This window comes from Octopus sinensis, linkage group LG1 (assembly GCF_006345805.1).
Source record: "Octopus sinensis linkage group LG1, ASM634580v1, whole genome shotgun sequence".
NCBI lineage: Eukaryota > Metazoa > Mollusca > Cephalopoda > Octopoda > Octopodidae > Octopus > Octopus sinensis.
The window spans coordinates 207,264,215-207,271,536 of record NC_042997.1 but is presented as its reverse complement, the minus strand read 5'-3'; the positions used below and the strand labels follow the sequence as shown (position 1 = coordinate 207,271,536).

At 42.0% G+C, this 7,322-nt stretch overlaps 1 protein-coding gene across 1 annotated transcript in view; it reads right to left on the bottom strand.

Annotated features, from left to right (window-relative positions):
• The window catches only part of LOC115209664 (protein mono-ADP-ribosyltransferase PARP14-like), a 730,077-nt gene that overhangs the window by 441,815 nt on the left and 280,940 nt on the right, over positions 1-7,322 (bottom strand). The gene's annotated exons all lie outside the window — the stretch shown is intronic.

Here is a 7,322-nt window from a genome sequence, read left to right as displayed (position 1 = left end):
AATCAGCCTGGCCATTTACTGAAGGAGAGCTTGTGAAGAGCTGTGTGATGAAAATGTGTGACATTTTGTGTCCGGACAACAAGAAACAACTGCTTGCCAATGTGAGCATTAGCAGAAATACGGTTGCCAATCAAGTGTGTGAGATGGCCATTGATTTAAAAACACAGTTGATTGAAAAAGGAAAAGATTTTGTTGCATACTCTGTTGCTGTGGATGAGACTACTGACATGACTGATACGGCACAGCTGGTTATCTTCATCCGTGGAGAGGACTCCAATTTGTTGGTCATGGAGGGAATTTTGGACATTAAATCAATGCACGGGACAACAACAGTAAAGAATTTTTTTGAAAAATGTCAGAATGTAACCAACATGAAACTGCTTTGGGACAAACTTGTTGGATTTACAACAGATGGAGCACAGGCAATGTGCAGTGAAAAAGTGGACTAATGGGTTGGATAAGTTTAAAGATGCAAGAAGAAAACTGCGCTGGTGAGTTGACAACATATCACTGCATCATACACCAGGAAACGCTGAGCGATAAAGTCTTCAAAATGGGACATGTAATGAGCAATGTAATGCAAACAGTAAACTTTATCCAAACCAACGAGGTAAGTCACTGCCAATTTAAGCTTTCCTGCAGGAAATAGATTCAGAGGAGATATGTCAGTTCATGGATAATAAAGGAAAAGAATCCAAAGTTCTGTGGGATGAAAAGTGGAAATGTGAGATGGCATTTCTGGTTGACATAACTGTGCACCTCAATGTTTTAAACTTCCAGCTCCTGGGATGAGATTGCATGATCTGTGATATGTATGATGCAGTGAAGGCATTTCAAGTGAAGCTGCACTTATGGGAGACAAATGCACTAATTGAACTTGTCTCACATTCCCTGTTGCCAAATAATGTTGAGCCAAGTCAGTACCACTGTGTTCCCAAAGCAACACTTTGCTGGCAAAGTGAGTGCATCCTGCACTGAATTTGCATGGCGCTTTTGTGACTTTGAAGCACAGAAAAATAATTTCGAGCTGCTTTGCAACCCATTTGCCATCAATGTGGAAACTGCACCTGTACAGATTCAAATGGAGCTGACAGAACTGCAGTGTAATGGGACATTAAAAGCAAAGTACAACTCTGTGGAACCTGCACAGTTCACTTGCTTCATACCTGCAGCGATGCCCCAACTCCATTTGCATGCAGCTTGGACGCTGTCTTTATTTGAGAAGCACATGTCTGTGGGAGCAATGCTTTCTGTGATGAAGATGAATAAAACTTCACATAGGAGTCGTCTCACAGATGAACACCTGCAATCCATCCTGAGAGTCTCAACAACACAGAACCTTGCCCCCCCCCAAACATCAATGAACTTGTTGTCAAGAAAAGATGCCAAGTATACAGCTTGGACAAAATTTCATGAAGGAAATTGAAAGTTTTGATTTATTATTTTAATTTTCACTAAAAAGCACATTTTTTCTTTATATTTTCTTTCTTTTTTTTGCAACCTGTTCTTATTTTAAATTTTTACAAATTTGACAAGAGATATTTTTATGCAGATATTTTTTGGAATAAAATTACATACCATCTGTTTCAATACATGGTCATGTTCAAAATGTTTTAGTCTGTTCAATAAATGTTTATCCTATTCAGCCCACAACCTAAAGTGTGCTTTGAGTTTTGGCCCTCTGTACAATTGAGTTTGACACCCCCTGACCTAAGGTAACATGGTACTGACACAATGTAGATGAAGGACAGTTAGGGAAAAGAAACAGGCACAGAAGGACTGGAAGTGCAGTGGTGGCAGGGAAGATAGGAGAGAGGTTTACTTAGGGAAGCTGATAAAAATGCATTTTGCCAGTGTTCTGTGTCATGAGGACCAAAGACTTGAAGTATTTCACGTTGCAAGACAGTGTGTGAGAGAGAATCATGATGTCATAGGAGAGAAATGTGTCCACATGGATGATGGTTCACTTGCGCTGAATGATGCTGCAAAGAGAGAGACTTAGAGACACCACTATGAAAAGTTGCTCAATAAAGAGAATGAATGGGAGAAAGAGAGTCTGTTGAATGTTTATCCAACAGAGGGACCAGCTATCCGAGTTGATAGTTCCGTGGTAGCTAAGGCAATTAGAAGCATGAAGACAGGGAAAGCCCCAGGCCCATCAGGAATTACTGCAGAGATGCTCAAAATATCTGGCAGTGTCGGCTATAGCCTAGTCACCCGTATAGTTAACCAGGTGATACACGAAGGAGTCATTCCCAATGACTGGTGTAGCAGCACCATAGTCAACTGCTACAAAGGTAAAGGTGATGCCTTAGAAAGAAATAATTACAGAGGTATCAAGCTGTTGGATCAGGTGATGAAGGTTACGGAGAGGGTCATAAGCCAACTAATTAGAGAGAGAGTTAGTTTAGATGAGATGCAGTTTGGGTTCGTGCCAGGGAAAAGTACCACTGATGCTATATTCCTGGTAAGGCAGCTGCAGGAGAAATACCTAATCAAAGATAAGCCCCTGTACCTGGCTTTTGTTGACATGGAGGAAGCCTTCGACAGGGTCCCCCGATCTCTTATCTAGTGGTCAATGAGGAAACTAGGGATAGATGAATGGTTAGTGAGAGCTGTACGAGCCATGTACAGGGATGCTGCTAGTAAGGTGAAGGTTGGCAACGAGTATAGTGAAGAATTCTTAGTTGAAGTAGGGGTTCACCAAGGGTCAGTCCTCAGCCCCCTCTTGTTCATCACAGTCCTCCAGGTAGTAACAGAGGAATTCACGACAGGATGCCCCTGGGAGCTCCTCTATGCTGATGAGCTTGCTCTAATTGCTGAGTTGCTATAAGAACTGGAGGAGAAGTTTCAGGTGTGGAAGCAAGGATTAGAATCGAAGGGCCTTAGAGTCAACCTAGCTAAAATCAAAGTCCTAATAAGTAGGAAGGTAGACAAACCACAAATCCCTTCAGGTAGATAGCTCTCTTCGGTCTGTAGAAAAGGTATAGGTAGAAACCCTCGGGTAGATGTACCCGGTGTAATCTATGGAAACATAAGAGGTGCAGCAATATCAAAGGAAGGTTAATGGGGAAGATAGTTTTTGTTTGTGGAAAATGCTCAGGGGCAATAAACACTGAAAATGTGCAGAAAACAACTTCTGTCACATTCCAGGGGGAAAAACTATTCCAATGCAGCATAATCAGCCCATTTAAAAGTACCTTTCAATCATTGGGCAATAAGCTGTGCTTGTGAAGACCTGTTGAGGCAAGTGAAGTAATTGTTGTGGCTGATGCCAGGACTGCTTGATTAGCACCTGTGCTGGTGGCACATAAAAAGCAGCCTTTCGTGGTCGATGGCAGTGCCAGCTGACTGGTCCTGTGCTGATGGCACATAAAAAAGCACCATTCAAGTGTGGTCATTGCTAGTGTCATCTGACTGGCTCCTGTGACAGTGGCACGTAAAAAGCACCATTTGCGCATGGCCGATGCCAGTACTGCCTGACTGCCCCCCCCCCTGTACCGGTGGCACATAAAAAGCACCCACTACACTCACAGAGTGGTTGGTGTTAGGAAGGGCATCCAGCTGTAGAAATACTGCCAGACCAGACTGAAGCCTGGTGCAGCCTCCATGGCTTTCCAGTCCTCAGTCAAATCATCCAATTCATGCCAGTATGGAAAGCAGATGTTAAGGAATGATGATGATGATGATGATGATGACAATGTGTATAGAATAATATGTCAGTTGGATGAAGTTAAAGCATATTCCGGTTTTCACGTTTTTACTATGGTATTTTAAAAAAATAAATGTTTTTACAATGTTGAAGTCTGTTAAACATTAAAAAAATATTTTGTAATGTTCATAAAGTTCAATTAGCACTTGCATACATTTGTAGTAATCAATCTTGACAACTTCAGTAAAATGACAGACATTCATTTTTGTACTTCTTAGAGGAATCCAACAAGTTGAATTTTTAGAATATGGTTTTCACCAATCTGCATGCAGCTTAAACATCATGGTTTGCCAGGCGTACCAATATTATTGGCATAGACCCTGCCTTTATTTTAACCAATTAGCTTGCGGTTTACATGTAATGATTTTATGAGTGAGCAAACTGAGTTGGTTTTGATCGTTTTTATTTCAATTGGAGGGAGTCTTCTGTAATTTGCCTATTTTTTTTTTCTACTCTAGGCACAAGGCCCCACGCAAATGGTACTTAATTAATCAACCCCAAAAGGATGAAATGCAAAATTGGCCTTGGTGGAATTTGAACTCAGAATGTAAAGACAGATGAAATACCACTAAGCATTTTGCCTGGTGTGCTAACATTTCTGCCAGCTTTCCACCTTTGTAATTTGTTTATATTCATATGTTAAAAATATTATTTAATCCACATCATTAACTGGTTGTTATAATATTGTTCTTATTTCTGTTCAGAACAGGTTTGAACATTTTAATAAACCGTTTTTCTTTTATCTTTCTTCCAACCTCACTTGTGTCATGCAGTTTGTGGAAAGGGAAAATTAGAAACATTTTCTGATCACATCTCTATATGTTCAATGGAATTTGGCGAACATTGGTCTTTTGGATTTGCTGTCTGTGGACGTGTGAGCATTCTGAGAATGCATTTCCTGTCTCGCCCATATATAATTCCTAGAAATTCTGGCATTTAATGCAGTAGATTAAATTCCTGCTTTTACAGTTCAAATCTGTATTTGTGAAAATCTGTCCACTTTTTGTTCTAATGGATCTACCCCGTATGCATGTATTGACACGTTCCACATCTGTTATCGTTACACTTGGATACTGTCAATGTTCTATCCCGTTTGTTTATGTTCAATTTTGCCGTTGTTAATAGTTTCTTTAGGTTATGTGGTTGCCTTCTGCTAAAGTTAAGTGTTTAATTAGTTACGTTTTTTAATTGTTCGCCGTAGGTAGAAACTCCATAAGATGTACCCAGTGTAAGCTATGGACGCATAAGAGGTGCAGCAACATCAAAGGGAAATTAACTGATAAGATAGCTTTCAGGTGCGGCAGATGCACAGGGACAATAGACACCACAGATACTCAGAAAACAGATTCCATTACACTCCAGGGGGAGAAACTAGAAGTAGTTGATAGTTTCTGCTACCTGGGTGACCAAGTTAGTAGTGGAGGTGGATGCTCAGAGAGTATCACCACTAGAATACGAATAGCCTGGGCAAAGTTTAGAAAGCTCCTACCCCTACTGGCGACAAAGGGTCTCTCGCTCAGCATGAAAGGTAGATTGTATGACGCATGTGTGCGAACTGCCATGCTTCACGGTGGTGAAACATGGGCCGTGACTGCAGAAGACATGCGAAGACTTGAAAGAAATGAAGCTAGCATGATCCGCTGGATGTGTAATGTCAGTGTGCGTGCACGACAGAGGGTAAGCACCCTGAGAGAAATGCTGGACATAAGAAGCATCAGATGTGGTGTGCAAGAGCGACGCATGCGATGGTATGGTCATGTACTGCGGATGGATGAGGAGAGATGTGTGAAGAAGTGCCACTCCCAAACAGTTGAAGGTATCAGGGCGAGAGGTAGACCCAGGAAGACATGGGATGAGGTAGTCAAGCATGACCTCAGAGCGTTGGGCCTCACTGAGGCAATGGCGAAGGACCGAGATCTCTGGAGATATGCTGTGTCTGCAAAGACCTGGGCTGCTTCCTGCACCAGTTCCGCATAGTCCCTGCCCATTCAAAGTACCTTGGATTGCAGAACAACCTGCTGTGCTTGAGGAGACCTATTGAGTCAAGTACATGAACATCGAAATAAATATCAATGGAAATAGTTGTGATACCTGTGCCGGTGGCACATAAAAAGCACCATCCGAACATGGCCATTGCCAGCGCTGCCTCGACTGGCTTCTGTGCCAGTGGCACATAAAAAGCACCATCCGAACGTGGCCGACGCCAGCGCTGCCTCGACTGGCTCCAGTGCTGGTGGCACATAAAAAGCACCATCCGAACGTGACCGATGCCAGTGCCGCCTTGGCTGGCTTCCGTGCCGGTGGCACGTTAAAAGCACCAACCGATCGTGGCCGATGGCAGACTCCCCTGGCACCTGTGCCGATGGCACGTAAAAAGCATCCACTACACTCACGGAGTGGTTGGCATTACGAAGGGCATCCAGCTGTAGAAACTCTGCCAGATCAGACTGGAGCCTGGTGCAGTCCCTGGCTTCCCAGACCCCGGTCGAACCGTCCAACCCGTGCTAGCACGGAAAATGGACGTTAAACGATAATGATGATGATGATGACTTTATTCTATTATTGGCAAATTTGTTTTGATGATGTTAAAAATGTTTTGGTGATGCAGATTGTGTGTTACTAGAAATGGTATCGTGTTCTGTTGATGGGTTCCTGTTGCCCTTAGTTGTTCTATAGGTATCTCTTTTGCTTGTTGTATGCTATTTTCTATAAGTGGGAGAGGGTACTTTTGCTTGAGCAGAAATCCTTTGAGTTCTATAAGTTGTGTGTTTCTGGTATTTGAATCATCGACTATAGTACAAATTTTCCTGGCTAGACAGTGTGGGATGTTGCATTTCGTGTGTGTTGGGTGGTATGATTGGAAAATCTGGGCTTTCGTAATAAATGTTAGTTGTGATTGTGGTATTGTTTTTAATTACCATTATGTTAAGAAATAGTAATTGTGTGTTGCTCATTTCTCTTGTGAATTTGAAACTAGGGTGTAGATTGTTGAGGAGGGTGCTGAATTCTTCCAGATTTTCTAGGGATTTGGTCCAACTTAGGAAACAATCATCGAGGTATCTTTTTCATGTGTCCTCCATATGTCTACTGAAGATCATGCCATAGTTCTCTTCAATTTTTTTTTATATAGGTTTTGTTCAAAGTATCCCAATAGATTTATTGTAACCTTCATATTAGATGCAGTCAGCCTCATCCTTGAAAACAATACATTTCTTTTCAACGGAAAAAAAAAACTACCTCCAAATTCAAGGTACAGCTATGGGGACATGATTTGCTCCAATTTTTGCAGCATTATAGTCAACAACTACAAAGGTAAAGGTGATGCCTTACAACAAAACAATTACAAACATATCAAATACCTGGAGCAGAAGATGAAAGTTACAGAATGGGTGAAAACTGAAGTAATTAGGAAGAGACTTCGGCGAGATGAGATGCAGAGGAAGCTCTTGACAGGATCCCCTTCTCTCTTATCTGGTGGTCAATGCAGAAACTAGGGATAGATGAGTGGTCAGTGAGAGCTGTATAAGCCATGTACAGGGATGCTGTCAATAAGGTAAAAGTTGGCAACGAGTATAGCAAGGAATTTAGTGTACAAGTGGGTGTTCCTTGT